Source organism: Enhydra lutris, unplaced genomic scaffold (assembly GCF_002288905.1).
Source record: "Enhydra lutris kenyoni isolate GAN:26980312 unplaced genomic scaffold, ASM228890v2 scaffoldscaffold31, whole genome shotgun sequence".
Taxonomy (NCBI): Eukaryota; Metazoa; Chordata; class Mammalia; order Carnivora; family Mustelidae; genus Enhydra; species Enhydra lutris.
This window is the reverse complement of record NW_019154115.1, coordinates 4,720,319-4,737,438: the sequence shown is the minus strand read 5'-3', so window position 1 is coordinate 4,737,438 and position 17,120 is coordinate 4,720,319. Positions and strand designations below refer to the sequence as shown.

The window sequence follows — 17,120 nt, the reverse complement described above, 5'->3', positions numbered from 1 at the left end:
TGAGCGGCGCCCGCGTGACTACCGGCGTGCCACGTGACCGGCCGGCTCCTCGGCCACGACCCCGGACGACCCGCTCCGTGCTCCTCCGGCCCCCCGGGTCGAGAGGTGCACCCGGCCGTGCGAGCGCGAAGAGGCATTGTCCCAGCCTGAATGGCGAACGAGCTGGGAGGTAGAGGACGTCCCGGGCTCAGAGAACTTGAGGAGCGGGAAAATGGGAGGACGCAAACCGCTGGTGGTTTTAATGGGAAGCGCCGTGGGGCGGAGGGGGCTGGAATCGGGTAGTCTGACTGGTTCTGCTAGAGAGGGATCACAAGACCCCAAGAATCTGATGTATTTATGACTGGAAAAAATCTGTACTTTCAGAGCAAGCTGGAGGCATCCGAGGTCCAGCCTCGGGTGTGGGCTTTTTCCTCAGTAGTTGATAATCTCTTAGTAAAGGGCGCCCAAGCCACCTCCCCCAAAACAAAACTCCTCGAACTGGGGTACATACTTACTGCAAGCATGAAGACATTGCTTAGACTTTGGATGCAAGACCGGGAATACCCGGAAATAAGACAGGCCTCTTCAGCACTTCAATCCTGTGGGCTAGTGAAAATCATCCCAAAGGCTTGCATTTTACAAACCTCACGTCGAATAGTTGGTTGGATAAACCAGTTAGGAAACCCTTGTTTATTGGGGGTGGAAAGTAATGGGAGCTTGATCTACAGCAGTGGGGAAGGAAGAGGACTTGTAGAGCCAGAAAATAGTGGGTATCCAGAAGGACAGGTGTTAATACAGGAACAGTAGGTCAAAGTATGATTTCAGGACTGAGCATGTGCAGGGCACCTCTTTATGTGATTTATGTGATTTATGTGACTCCAAGGAGAGGAGTCATTTACCTAAGTTACAAAATAAAGGAGCTGGACTCCGAATAAAGGGATTGTAAAAATTAATGAAAATACAGAGATTTTTGTTGAGAGAATATTTCAAAGATATTACTCCAGTTATCCTCTCTCTGACCAGTATATCAATCAGAAAGTAATGAACAACTATTAAAAGTTAAAAAAAAAAAAAAGAAAGAAAGAAAGAAAGAAAAACAAAAACAAAAAACCCACTAGGGGCGCCTGGGTGGCTTAGTCGTTTAAGCATCTGCCTTTAGCTCAGGTCATGATCCCCGTGTCCTGGGATCCAGCCCCGCCACGGCTCCATGCTCAGCGGGGAGCCTGATTCTCCCTCTCCTCCCCACTCATTCTCTCTATTGATATCTCTATCGCTATTTCTCTCTCTCTCTCTCAAATAAAATACGATCTTAAAAAAACATAATCCATATATTTAAAAACTAGCATAGAGATGGTAGCAAAAGTCAGTTATTTAACAATATGAATTCGTCAAATTAGTGTAGATTCAATTCAACATGGCCATGAATTTTAATTCGATGAATACCAAGAATAATGACACATAATATATGATATTTGGTTGTTTTCTCAATTTTTCCTTTTATTAAAGAGCTTGATAAATGGGGGTGCCTGGGTGGCTCAGTGGGTTAAAGCCTCTGCCTTCAGCTCAGGTCATGATCCCAGGGTCCTGGGATCAAGCCCCACATCGGGCTCTCTGCTAAGCAGGGAGACTGCTTCACTTCCTCTCCCTCTGCCTGTCTCTCTGCCTACTTGTGATCTCTGTCTTTGAAATAAATAAATAAAATCTTTAAAAAAAAGAGCTTGATAAATGAATAAAACATGACTTAATTTCTTATCTGTGTCTTCTTATAAAATTGGTTTACATATCAGGAAAAGAATTCACTGTCAGACAACGAGTCCAGATTTTTGGTTCATCTAGTCATCACTGTAGAAGCAGAGAGGAGGGAATGACTGATTTTGCCTGAGGAAGTCTTTCACAAAGGAGGTGAGTTTTGAGCTGGCTCCTAAAGCATGAATGAGCCAAGCAGGGAAGGGAGCATGGGCAAAGCACAGAGGAGTGAACAAATATGGCATATAGGTTTTGAAAGTTGCCATTAAGCCACTCCCTTTTACGAAAGACCTACATCAGACCTGTTTTCACTAACCCAAAGAAATCTGCAGGATTTTTGTTTTTACCGAAAAAAAAAAAGGCAAAAAGTGAAAATAGCGTTGTTCAGTATTTGTCTTGCACCCAGTCATTATAGAGGCAGTGCATGTCCCAAGCAGCAGGAGTGCCCTCACCGCCATAGTTTTAAACTGTGTCTGGGAACATCTGTGTGTTATCTCAGTTTATTTTGGGCATCCATTAGAAAGATGTGTCCTAAGGTATCAGAAAAGCCCAAGAGATTGTTTCTTAGGTCTGGGAATGCTCAAAAATTCTCCGTATAAATGAGTGGTCATTGCTTTGCCTTTGCTTTATACTACTTTGATTTATGAAAGGTGTCCTAGGAATGCTCTACTTTTAGATAGCGAGGAATCTGTATTGAGCATAGCGTTTATGGGGATAGCCAAAGGAGATGTGCCATGATTATCTCACTTTTACCATACTCTTCTCCCTGGAATGACTTTCCTACCTCCCACTCCCACTCCACCTACTTGAAGGTCTTAACTTTTGTTTTACCACCCTATAAATTTCTGACTTCTCAGACTTGGGTAACGTCCTATAACCCTTTGATTTTTACCTCCAGGAGAGAACTTATGTCATAGTATTCTAATTGCTTGCCCACTTGTCTGTCTTCGCCAGTAGAGTAAAAGCTCCTTAAGCACAGTTTCTGTGTTCACTGTTGTATTCCTAGCCCCAGGCACAGTATCTGGCATATAGCAGTTGCTCAATTAAGACCTGTCAAATGAGTACCTGTAGGACTCTGAATATGTGTTCTGCAATTTAGCATCTACTTTTCCTTCAGGAGTTAGCCTAGACTCGACCAACAATTATGCTGTGAATGGGGTACAAGTGTGCTGAGACAGTGATCCCCTCAGTCCTTAGGTTGGCCAGGCAGAGCTTGGGACAGCTACATATCCTAGCTGGTCACCTCCAGCCAAGAGCAATCTCCTTCCTGTATGTGCTATGAGGAACTTTGAGAAGCACTTAGACATTACCTCTTTTTGGGTACTTCTTTTTTTTTTTTTTTTAAGATTTTATTTATTTATTTGACAGAGAGAGGGAGAGAGATCACAAGTAGGCAGAGAGGCAGGCAGAGAGAGAGGGGGAAGCAGGCTCCCTGCTGAGCAGAGAGCCCGATGCGAGGCTCGATCCCAGGACCCTGAGATCATGACTGGAGCCGGAGGCAGAGGCTTAACCCACTAAGCCACCCAGGCACCCCTTTTTTGGGTACTTCTTTATGGCACCCTTACTTTAGCTTCTTGTATCCACCACAGACTACATGCTGAGTGAATGGTGCCGTTTTCACAATTGTATCTTTACTGCCTGAGCCAGGACTCTGCACATAGTTAAGTGTTCAACCAGAATTTATTGAAAGAATGCATGAATGAGGGAGCATTTGTGTTTAAATTTTAAAGACAGTGAGAATTTCAGTGTGCAGACAAAAAGCGGTCTACGAGGAAGGGCTAGAAATTTGAAGGAGAACTTCATCTAATGTGTTTGGTTTAGGATCCAGCAGGTCCTAGAACAGTGTCTGGCATACAGACGTTTAATGAATGATTTTGAATGAATAGAATGACTTGGCACTGAACCTAGGCAGAGATCTCTGAGGAATCTAGAGTGATACCGGGGTGGTGAGAGTTCTGTTGGTCTAGAATCAATAGTGTATGAAGAGGAATACTGATAAAGATGTTAGTTTCCCTTTACTGTAGGTTTTCGCCTACTTTAAGCTTATATCTCTCAACCCTATCCAGGGTGAGGGCAACAGCCTCTGTTGTTGGGAGTTTTAGACCAAAAAAGTGTTAGTTTCTATAGTTAAGACCACTGTGTGATGTTTAAGGCCCTTTCAGTGAGGACTCCTTTGGCTTAAACTACATCCTGCTCCAGGCAACCTGATGGCTGCTCTGAATTAGGATTATCTTGGCTCCAGTCTCATCTCTTAAGCCTTTTGCCTAGAGCCTTAGTGGTTATAAATGCTTATGTTAGCCAAACCCACAGATGTAATCTGCAGCCCCCTTCAGGGAGGTGGGGCACTGATGCAACTTTAAACTGATTATGTAAGTCCCTTACGGAAAGTAATTTACCCCCTTTGCACGCTGGAATTCCCCAATCAGTCCTAAAAGATTTATCACTCATTTCCTTGCCTTCTTACCATCCTCCTCCTGCTTGGGTCCTCCATGTCTTATTTTCCTTCCTTGACTAATAGCTAGGCTATAGTCTCCAAGAAACCTAGAGCACAGATCCCTTCAACACTTCTGTTTTTGGCCATCTATTAACATTTGACTTCAGAAAGCATTTCTGGCATACGACACTGATTCAGGTTTCCCAAATGTCCAATTTCACTGATGTGATGGGTAGACCTCTTTGTCCTAAGAGCACAGTTAAAATGTCTTCTGTTGGGAGTGCCTTTTGGATCTTTCTCTTAGATTTCTTTTTTTCTATATCTCAGTATTGATTATCTTCTTAGAATTTTTCTGCCATGTAGGTGACACAGAAAATGCCCTGGGGCTTCCTGCCACCTGAGAAAGAACTGGGGAGATGAGTCAGGAGGTGTCCAGAAAAAAGGGAGGAGCACGATGCAGATCTAAGCTAGCAGGAGTCCCTGTGGTACCAGGGTAGTAATGCCTAGCTTGCCTGTGTAGAGTATTCATTCAAGATCTGGGTCAAGGCCCCAGCTATAGTGTTCCTGAAGTATCCTCAGCATGTCTCTTCCATAGGGACCTGGCAGGTTACTACCACAAATAGGCAGTTCGTCAAAATTCAGTGGTTTGAATATTCTGCTCTGTGCCTCATGGAATCATCAGTAAAGATCAAGCATTCATGAAATTCCATAGAGATAGGTTCAACTTCTAACAAAGATTTAGGGAGAAACACTATGCTACTGAACTCAATCAATATATGCTATTTGTTTTTTTTTTTTAAGATTTTATTTATTTATTTGACAGACAGAGATCACAAGTAGGTAGAGAGGCAGGCAGAGAGAGAGGAAGGGAAGCAGGCTCCCTGCTGAGCAGAGAGCCCGATGCGGGACTCGATCCCAGGACCCTGGGATCATGACCTGAGCTGAAGGCAGTGGCTTAACCCACTGAGCCACCCAGGCGCCCCAATATATGTTATTTGAAAGAAATATGTACGGGTGCCTGGTTGGCTCAGTCGGTTAAGCATCTGCCTTTGGCTTGGGTCATGATCTTGGGGTCCTAGAATTGAGCCCTGTTCCAGGCTCCCTGCTCAGGTGGAAGTCTGCTTCTCCATCTCCCTCTGCCTCTGCTTCCCACTGATGCTCTCTCTCTCAAATAAATAAGATCTTTTAAGAAATGAAAAATTTGTGTATATGCTGTTTGTAATGCGTATTTGAAAACTATTTTATCCTCCCTTGTAAACTTTTGCTTGAATTAAAACAACAACGAACCAATCTCTTTGCCCTACCCCCACCCAAAAGGGGTATAGAAGTCTAGGAGGAAATTCTGAGAGGCATACAAGTTTAGACCTAGATTTGACCTTGGAAATTATCTCGTTTACTTCTTATTTGAGCTAGGAGAACTGAGAACCAGAGAGGTGAAGGCTGTTCCTCAAGAGCAAGAATAGGATATTGTTCATATTGAAACTTCCAGCACCTAGTGACATGTACATGGCAGACACTCAGTAAAAGTTTGTCAAATGACTAAATCCATTCCTTGCTACACATAATACAGTGCTTTGCATGCAGTAGGCACACCAATAAATTTTTATACTGCAATTACTCAGCTAGGAGCAAATGTAGCCAGAGAGTGGTGAGACTGGAACCAGACCACAGATGTGTGGCCTTCCTGACTGGGATTCTCTCTACCCCACTGGACTGTGCCTCTGGAAATATGTGCAGTCATCTAGTCTCCTTAAGTTTGAATGCAGTTGAATCATGGAGTCCACTAACCCTACATCCTGTTCTTATCCCCCTGCCTTATTCTAGAAAGGAATGATCACTGGATTTGAATGTGCATGGCAACTGTCAATTAACTTTAGAGCTAGAAAGAAGCAACGATGCAAGTAATACAGAAGTCACTGTGTTTGGCCAGTGCTTCTCTCCCTTGACAGCAGCTGACTCCCTAAAGTTTGCTTAGGAAAATAATAAAATCCATTAATCTTCCTTGAGTCCACATTAGCCAGATTGTGGGAGGAGGCCGTGGAAGGATAAAGAATTGTTCAGAGTCAACAAGTGAGCACACAGGTAATTATGAGGTCATCAGAGCTCTATCCATGGAGATAAAGGTCAAATAAATAGTGATCCTTCTAATTACTATGAGTGATGATATGTAATATAAGAATGCCTCAGAAATCAAAATGATTCTTCACATTCTATGTGCAAAAGTTTAGACATTTGATGTTCTTGTTAGAGATCTTTTAGTTGCAAGGAAGAGAACCCAGCTAGCTCAACAGTGGGGAATTTATCATCTTCACAAGCATCTAGATGTAAGAAGTTAGTTATAGCTAAGGTCAAATGGCCTGTAATATCTATTAGGAATCAAGGTCACCCCCTTTGGTCTCTCAGGACCCATTCTGCCTGTCATCCCCACCCCTGCATCTATTTCATTCTCCTTCTCTTCCTAATTTATTCCCTTAGTATTCCGGTTTTAAGTTCTCCAGAGAGAGAATATGATTGGTCCAGCTAGGAAGAGATGTCATTCTTGACCAAAACAGCTGTGGCTATAGGTAAGACATGACAGAGTCATCTAATCTGTAGATGATCAAAGCTCTGTCTTTGAGCTGATGCTAGTGAAGGAATAGATTCACTTAGAATTGAGTATGTGGGGAAATAATGACTGTCATTTCTTTATTATAAAAGTAATGTATACTGATTTTTAAGAATACAAGAAGCACAATGTTGTGGGTAGAAAGTATGATCCTCAGTTCACAAATTCAGCTATACAGGAATTACAGTTTTGTTTTCCAGGATAATTTATTGTCTAACTTCATGACAGCTGGGTCATGAGGGTCTACAAGAAAATATCCCCATAGTTCTTCCTGCTGTTCATACCCTTCCCAGGTCTTACTTCGTACTCTTGAGCTCTTACCCATGCCAAGGGACCACATAAAAGCCAGAAAGAGAAAGACTGCTGGCACTTCAGTACATAGTTCTGTGTATGTATATATATGACATAGTATGTATGGTCATTTCTGTAGATGACCATTTTCTATATCACACATCCATAATCTTAAACAGCAGAAAATTAGAGCATGATATCACTACCATTATGCTCTAATTTTTCAGTTAACAATGTATTATGCCAGGTGGAATAAGTCAGATAGAGAAAGACAAATGCTATAGGATTTCACTCATATATGGAACTTAAGAAACAACAAATGAGCAAAAAGAAAAGAGAGAGGCAAACCAAGAAACAGACTCTTAACTATAGAGAACAAACCTATGGTTACCAGGGGAGTTATGAGGGATGGGTTAAATGGGTGAGAGAGATTAAGGAGTGCACTTGTGATGAGCACGAGGTGTTGTATGGAAGTGTTGAATCAATATATTGTACACCTGAAACTAATATTATACTGTATGCTAACTAACTGGAATTTAAAACTTTAAAGAAACATTATGTAAAAGCTAATACTCTGGAGTTTTCCCCAGTTTTATAGAGATATAATTGACATACAGCACTCTATAAATTTAGGTTGTACAGTACAATGACTTAATTTACATATATCATGTAAAGAACACCACAATTAGTTTAGTTAACATCTATCATCTCATATGTATGTAATTTTTTCCTTGTGATTAGAACTCTTAGGATCTACTTCCTTAATGACTTTCATATATATCATATGGCAGTGTTAACTATAATCATCATGTTGTACGTTGCATCCCTAGGATTTTGTGCCTTTTGACCACCTTCATCCAATTTCCCCTCACCTCACTCCCTATAATATTCTATTTTTAAAAAATAAATAATAATAGTAATGGTAGCTACCATATACTGTGTACTTATCATGTGCCAGACACCGTTTTAAGGGTTCTACATGTTTGTTGAAGCCTCACAACAACTTTATGATTGATATAGATGCTCTTATTATTCCCATTTTATAGATAAAAAAATCAGAGTTGAGGGTTTAAATAACTTTCCCAAGCGGACAGAGGGGAATAGTGTGAAAGTTCCATTATTAATGCACTCATTAGTGCACATGTAGGTTTCTTCCAAATTTTCTTACATATAAGCAATACTACGGTGACCATTATAGAGAATATTGGTTGCCATGCCAGCGTCTATTTTTATACTTTATACTATTTTATACTTTCCCACCATTAACACCTTGTTTTTCACTTCAGAGTTTCATTTTTCAGTTTCGTGCCTTGGATGAGATTGATCACAGCCCTAGGCCCTTCCTGGATTAAGCCAAATAGTCAGGGCTACTTTCCCCACCCACTCTCTATAAATACTTGGAAACATGGGATAAAAATTTACATTCTTATCAATGATGGTAATTATTGGTAAGAATCACCAATTTACATTCTTACCAATGATGTATGAAAATGCTCATTTCGTCACTCTTTCAACATTAGGATTATCCTTTCATTGCTACTGTTAATGCCTTGAAATTTATTTTAAATATATGTAATAAAATTAATAAGTAAGATCTAGGAAGACAGAAACAGCATACATGACTTCCATGTCATTATAGAAAAAGAGAAGGACCAAAGAAAATTGGATCATTCTGGCAAAATAAAAGGGAGATTGGAGGAAACAACAATATGTATTTAACAGAAAATAGAAAGAATGAGAGGATAGGACTTAGCCCAGTCTGTCTGAATTATCACACTATATTTAAATAGGTTAAATTCCACTAATCAAAGACAAAGACTCTCAGATTGAACAAAGAACAGTCTAAATGTTGTTGGTAAGAAATATTTAAAATAATAGTGGCTGACCATTTAAAATAATAGTGGCTGACCAATAGTAACTGACTGAGCCACCTGGGTGGCTCAGTCAGTTAAGCATCTGCCTTTGGCTCAGGTCATGATCCCAGGATCCTGGTATCAAGTCCCACTTTAGGCTCCCTGCTCAGCAGGGAGTCTGCTTCTCTCTCCGCCCCCCCCCCACTCATGCTTGCTCACTTTCTGTCTCTCTCTCTCACACACACACATAAAAATAAATAAAATCTTTAAAAAATATTAAAATGATACCAAATTAATCTATGACAAAGTAGGCAAAGATATATAATGGGGGAAAAGACAGTCTCTGCAATAAATGGTGCTGGGAAACCTGGACAGTCACATGCAAAAGAACGAAACTGGGCCACTCTCTAACAACCTACACAAAAAATAAGCTCAAAATGGATTAAAGACTTAAATGTGATACCTGAAACCATAAAACTCCTAGAAGAGAACATAAGCAGTAATTTCTTCGATCTTGGCCATTGCAACATTTGCCTAGATGTGTCTCCTAAGGCAAGGGGAACAAAAGCAAAAAGAAACTATTGGGACTACATCAAAATAAAAAGCTACACAGTGAAGGAAACCATCCACAAAACAAAAAAGCAACCTACTGAATGGGAGAAGATATTTGCAAATGATATATCTGATAAAGGATTAATACCAAAACACATAAAGAACTTATACAATTCAACGCCAAAAACAAACAATGCAATTTAAAAATTGGCAGAGGACTTGAATAGATGCAGATTTCCAACAAACACATGAAAAGATGTTCAGCATCACTCATCATCATGGAAATGCAAATCAAAATCACAATGAGATACCATCTTATACCTGTCAGAATGGCTAGAATAAAAAAGAAAAGAAATATCAAGTGTTGGCAAGGATGTGAAGAAAAAGGAATTTTCATGCACCATTAGTGGGAATATAAATTGGTATAGCCACTGTGGAAAACAGTATGGAGGTTCTTCAAAAATTTAAAAATAGAAATACCGTATGATCCAATAATTCCACTACTGGATATTTACCCAAAGAAAATGAGAACACTTTTTGAAAATATTTATGTACCCTTATATTTATTGCAGCATAATTTACAATAGCCAGGTCTAAGTGTATATTGATAGATAAATGATTAAAGAAGATGCACATACACACACATACATACATATATACACACACATATATGTACATGTATATCCCATATATATATATATATATCCCATATATATGTATGTATATAGAATAGGATATTATGCAGCCATAAAAAGGATGAGATATTGCCACTCAAATAACATGGGTGGACCTAGAGGGTATTATGCTAAATGAAATAATACAGGGGAAAGCAAATACTGTATGATTTCACCCACATGTGGAATCTAAAAGACAAACAAATGAATAAACAAAAAGCAGAATCAGATCTCTAAATACAGAGAACAAACTGAAGGTTGCTGGAGGGAAGGGAGTGGACAGTGGGCGAAATTGGTGAAAGGGAGTAGACGATACAGGCTTCCAGTTATGGAGTAAGTCGTGGGAATAAAAGGTACAGCATAGGGAATATAGTCAATGATATTGTAATAGTGTTATATGATGACAGATAGTAGCTACAACTGTGGTGAGCCTAACATAACATAGAGAAGTTGAATCTCTATGTTGTACACCTGAAACTAATATAACATTGTGGGTCAACCATACTCAAAAAATTAAAAAATAAAATAAAACAATATCAAAACAATGACAGTAAAAAAAAAAAAAGGTATATCACAGATAATGTAAACAAAAAGAACAAGTTAAGATCTGACAGAAGCCAAGGCAAAAAAATTAAACAGAACAAAGGTGAATATTTTTAATAATACAGGGTTCAAGTCACAAAGAAATCATGAACCATCACACACCTAACAACAAAAAACCAAATATAAATATAAAGCAAAAACTGGAAAAATTTTAAGGGAAAAAACTATAATTAAGATATATTAACATTTATCAGGGAATATTTTATCAAGTGCAGAAAAAGTAAATAATGGGAACATCTTGAACAATATTAATAATGTGACTGTAATAGATTTAGAATCATTTTCTACACAAGTAAATTCAAAGCTTTGTATCTTACATATTGTTTTTAAATGTTTATAGGACATTGAGAAAAACTGGCCAAAAAAACCCAAATATTGCTAAATTCCAAAAAATGGAATTCTTTTTTCATTTTTTGAGGTATAATTGATGTATAACATTATATTAGCTTTAGGTGTACAACTTAATGATTTGATATTTGTATGTATTGGAAAATGATCATCACAACGGTCCAGTTAACATCTATCAGCATACATAGTTACATTTTTTTTTCTTGTGATGAGAAGCAAAAAGTAGAATTCTTATAGGACATGTTCTTTGATTATAATATACTAAAACTGGAAAAAAAATCTAAACATGTGGATACGTTTTTAAAATTTTTTTTAAGATTTTATTTACTTATTTGACAGACCAAGATCACAAGTAGGCGGAGAGGCAGGCAGAGCAAGGGGGAAGCAGACTCCTTACTAAGCAGAGAGCCTGACGTGGGGCTCAATCCCAGGACCCTGAGATCATGACCTGAGATGAAGGCAGTGGCTTAACCCACTGAGCCATCCAGGTGACCCATGTGGATATATTTTTAAAATTCTAAAGAAGGGGTGCCTGGTTGACTCAGTTGGTTAGGTGTCCGACTCTTGATTTTGGCTCAGATCATGATCTCGGAGTCCTGAGATCAAACCCTGCATTAAGCCCTGTGCTCATCAGGAAGTCTGCTTGAGATTCTATTCTCTCTCTTCCTCTGCCCCACCATTGTCCCCTTCTGTGCTCTCTCTTTCTGAAATAAACCTTTTAAAAAATAGAAAAATAAAAGGACAACTGAACATACTAGAAAACTTGTGCTTTGATTATAATATTCAAGTTACTAGAATAAGTTCCCCTATGTCCCAAGTTCAGATAGGAAAAAAAAATCAATATTGTATAAAAAATGGCTAATATATTAATTCAACAATGCTATATTTTCGTTATTACTGGTGACTACTAACAGTACATGTTGATATTACTGGTGCAGCCAGTCTGAAAAACAGTACGGAGTTTCCTCAAAAAGTTGAAAATAGAGCTACCTTATGACCCACCAACTGCACTACTAGGTATTTACCCAGAAGATACAAAAATACTGATTCGAAGGGGCACCTGATATTTATAGCAGCATTATCAACAATATCCAAATTCGGAAAGAACCCAAATGTCCATCAACTGATTAATGGATAAAGAAGATATGGAGTATATATACAATGGAATATTACTCAGCCATCAAAAGAATGAAATCTTGCCATTTGCAACAATGTGATTGGAGTTAGAGAGTATTATGCTGAGCAAAATCAGTCAGAGAAAGACAAATACCATATGATTTCACTCATATGTGGAATTTTTAAAAAAGATTTATTTATTTATTTGGGAGGGTCCAATCAATTCAATAAGGTAAGTTTTGTAAAGGAAGAGACAGAATTACTACTCTTTGATGATGATGTAATGTTTACTTAGAAAACCCTAGATAATTAGCCAAAGGAGCTATTGGAATTAAAATAACTCAGTCAAGTGGCCTGATAAAAGATAAATACATAAACAAAATAGCTGATTTATATGTTAGCAATAATAATTAGAAGATGAAATGGGAAAAATGTGATTCCAAAAGCAAGCTGGTTAATGTATGTAAAGCACCTAGCACAGTTCCTAGTAGATAAGAGGTTATATTAACAAGCTATAAAAATAATATTGATCTCATAGATTCCTAAAGGTGTAATTACTGAGACAAAAGATAAATTTTTAAGATTCTTGACTTAATACATGCAAATTATTATTTTAACTTTGAAATTATTAAAATATGGTATACATATAGTCTGGTAATCAATGCCCAGATCAAGAAATAGAACATTTCCAGCACCCCCGAAATCCCCTTGTGTGTTTTTCCTAGTCCCTAGTCATCTTCCTCCCAAGGTTATTTCTGACTTCTGAAAACAAAGATTAGTTTTGCCTGTTTTGTACTTCATATAAATGGAATCATACCTATGTAGTCTTCTGTATCTGGCTTCTTTTGCTCAGCATTGTATTTATGAGATTCACCCATATTGCTCGTGTGCTTGTAGATAATTCATATTTCTATATATTTTTTCATTGTACCATGGTTTTCCATTCTTCTGAATGTACCATGGTTCATGAATGTACCATGGTTTTCCATTCTTCTGTTGATGGGCAACTGGGTAGTTAGGACAGGTGCTGCTATGGGCATGATAACACATGTCTTTTGGTGGACACGTGGATAATTTTCTGTGGCCTACCTACCTAGAATGAGAAGGGCATGTGTTTATTCAGCTCCAGCAGATACTGCCAAGCAGTTTTTCAGTGATTGTACCAATTTATATTCCCAAAAGAAGTGTATGAGGGTTCTAGTTGCTCTGCATACTTGCCAACAGTTTTTCATTTAAGCCATTTTGGTGGATGTGTAGTGATATTGCATTATGGTTTCTTTCTTTCTTTCTTTCTTTCTTTCTTTTCTTTTCTTTCTTTCTTTTTTTCTTTCTTTCTTTTTTCTTTCTTTCTTTTTTCCAAGTGGTTAACCCTTTTATTACCCAATAGAGGTAACTGACAGTGATCACATGGTACATCAGGTTTCCCCTTAGAGAGGCTCTGTGAAGTTCAGATTCTCCTGGACACACTCTTAAAAATGGACAAGACACATTAATATCTCCTGATATTAATCATGTTGAAAGAAGAGTGATGCTCTCTACATAACTTACTCCTATACAATATCTGTTTCAGTTTTATATGCAGATTCTTTTTTTTTTTTAAAGATTTTATTTATTTATTTGAGAGAGAGACAGTGAGAGAGAGCATGAGCGAGGAGAAGGTCAGAGGGAGAAGCAGACTCCCCATGGAGCTGGGAGCCCGATGCGGGACTCGATCCCGGGACTCCGGGATCATGACCTGAGCCGAAAGCAGTCGTCTAACCAACTGAGCCACCCAGGCGTCCCTATATGCAGATTCTTAATCTGGAATAGCAGTTGTCAAATTGTCAGGATCCAGCACAAAAAGTAATTGCACAGCCCCCCTACAATTTATAAATTATAGACACAGATTAGTTGTCATTTAAAGAAGCACATTTAAATACAAAATAGGAAAAAAATAAATACAAAATAGGAGTTTTGAAAGGATAAAATAAAATTTTGTATAAATTAAAGTTTATTCTTTTCTCTACATATACATGATCAGAGGCTACTTTTACTTAATTTTAGGTGTTACATGATTAAGAAACCCAAATATCATACCATGCGTTGAGCACCATTCTAATGCTTTTCAAACATTAATTCATACAATTCTCATAACTGCCCTGGGAGGAAGGTACCATCATTCCCATTTCACATATACGGAAATTGATGTATAGAAGGCTAGATAATGGGCTCAACATCAAAGAGCTAGTAAGTAGGACTGCCAAAACTTTAACTGAGGAACAATTATAACTGCTATTCTATTCCTATTAAGAATCATCTATCTCAAAAGTCATTCATTATTAAATCAATCCCAAATTCCCAGGTGCCCTGGTGCATTATGGTTTTAATTTGCATTTTCATCATGACTAATAAAGTTGAGCACCTTTTTATGTTTATTGGCTGTTGTCATGTCTGGCAAAACGTCAGTTAAGGACTCCACTCATTTCTTGATTAGGTTGTCTCTCTCTTTGATTTGCAAGAGTTCTTTATATATTCTTGCTATGAGTTTTTTGTTAGATACACATATTGAAAAGATCTTACTCCACTCTATGGATTGCATTTTTACGTTCTCAGTGGTATCTTCTTGTGAATAGAAGTCCTCATTATTTTATTTTATTTTATTAAGATTCTATTCATTTATTTGAGAGAGAGAGGAAGCACAAGCAGGGGGAACAGCAGAGGGAGAGGGAGAAGCAGGATCCCAATGTGGGGCTCAATCCCAGGACCCCAGGACCACAAATGGAGACGAAAGCAGACACCCAAACTGACTGAGTCACCCAGGCATCCCTAGAAGTCCTGTTTGTTTATTTATTTTTAAAGATTTTATTTATTTGAGAGAGAGAGAGAACACAAGCAGGGGGAACAGCAGACAGAGGGAGAGAGGAGCACACTCCCCACTGAGCAGGGAGCCTGAAGTGGGGCTTGATCCCAGGACCCTAGAATCATGACCTGAGCCAAAGTCAGCCACTTAATGACTGAACCACACAGGTGCTCCATAGAAGTCCTGTTTAAAAACAATTCTTGGCCCACTGCAAGGTCACAAACATAATACTCTGTTTTCTTCTAACCAAACTGCTTTTTTTCTCCAATGCCATGACATTATTTTAAGTTCTTTTTCTTCATGACTGAATATACAAATAATGGAAGTAATGGAAGCATTCTTTTGTAAAGATGGTTGGAATATATAAAAATTTGTTGGATTTTCTTTAAGTAGTCCTCCAGAGCAACTTGAAGAAAAGCAGGAAATGCTTTCACAAGAACACTTTGGCGGAAGGGCCTAGCATGCTTTAAGTGCCAGCATGCTGGGCTAGCAATGACACGAATATTTCATCCCTCACATTTATATCTTGGTTCTTCCATAGAAAATCCTCTTGTGAAACACCATGTATTGTATTTGTCAAACATGCAAATATCTAAGGGAAGGAACACCCCTCTCCTTCTACCACGATAGGGCGTTGCTCTCAAGCATGTGACAATGCCCTGTGCTTTTCCCATGTGACTTGTGGCATGAGCTGTATGAAGTTCCTTTTCACCCAGTAGTTCTAGTGTTAAATGAAGAGGAGAGGTCTGTGTGTTTTCAGCATAGTTTTTCAGTTCCTGGTGTTATGATAGGCTTTGTCATCCAAATTTTGTCTCCTTTACCAATGATTGTCATAAGCCATATTTTAGTCAGAGTATATCTTCTGATGGCAGCTTCCCAGCTGCTTTTTTTCCTCAGTCCCCCATGGTGGGGGCCTGACTTTTCATTCCCTCTGGGGCTCTGTGAGGTCAGTCTGGGGCCCAGGAGCGGGGCTTGCCTCCTCTGGTGCCTCCCCTAGTTCACGGGCCACCGGCTGCTGTGGTGGAATGTTACAGGATATACCATCCACATGTTTTGTTTTTTTTTTCAAAACTGCATTCACATCAGTCTAATTGTTTTCTCAGAGACTGAGTCCTTAACCAGCCTGAGCCAGTTCCACATTGAAGGGCCTCAATGCAAGAGCAGAGCTCCAGGATTCTGCAGGGAGGAGCTGGGAGCATAAAGATCCCCTATCATCTGGTTTCTGCAGCTGCACGTTGTGTCAGGTTGGCGGTAGAGGTTTCTCCTGGACCCCATAGGCTGTAGGTCAGTGGCTGCTGCACAGGCTGGGGACCCCAAATTGCTTTTTAAAGTGGGGAAATGGCAGGATACACAGCCCCCAGTTATGCATGAATGCTTGTTTTGTCATATGCATGTAGGCCCTAGTAAGTTCCCAACTGGCCAGAGTATCCCACCTTTCAGTAGGGCCTAGAGTCCAGTGGTGCCTGACCTGTTCTTTCAATAGCTGGAGAATTGCATCATATACCAATCAGACACTGGTCACAAAATGACCTGTTATCCCCCATTACATTAATATCCTCTCTTCGGTAATGTTCTGGTTTAGGGTGACATGTTTTATCCATCAACATTAGTATTTCATCTGTCTCAGGGTGGCCTGTTCCAAGGTCATGCTCCAGCAAACTTGGAAAGACAATTTAAAAAAGAATAATGAGGCTGGCTGTCAGTTGGGGCAGCATGTGACTCTTGACCGCAAGAGGTAGAGAATACTAAAAAAATTAAAAATAATAGTATTTACTGAGCACATATCAAGGCGCTGTGGTAAGAGCTTTATGCATATTATCTCATTTAATCTACACAAAATTCTATGAGGCAGGAATGATTATTAACCCGGTTTTAGAGAAGAAGAAACTGATGTTCAGTGAGCTTAAGGAAATTGCCCCAAGGGACCTAGCCAGTGAGTGTTGGAACTAAGTAAGTGCTAGAATGGGGACTGAAATGCAGGCCTGCATATTCGATGCCTATGTCTAGCTCCCTAGGCATGCGCGTGCATCTCATATTCATGCCGTGCAAGCCAGTTTGCTGCAGATGGAAAGTCTTTCCT

General features: G+C 39.2%; 1 pseudogene; it reads right to left on the bottom strand.

The window, feature by feature from the left end:
• Positions 1-18: 18 nt before the first annotated feature.
• On the bottom strand, positions 19-17,080 carry LOC111153111 (annotated as a pseudogene).
• Between the last annotated feature and the right edge of the window lie 40 nt (positions 17,081-17,120).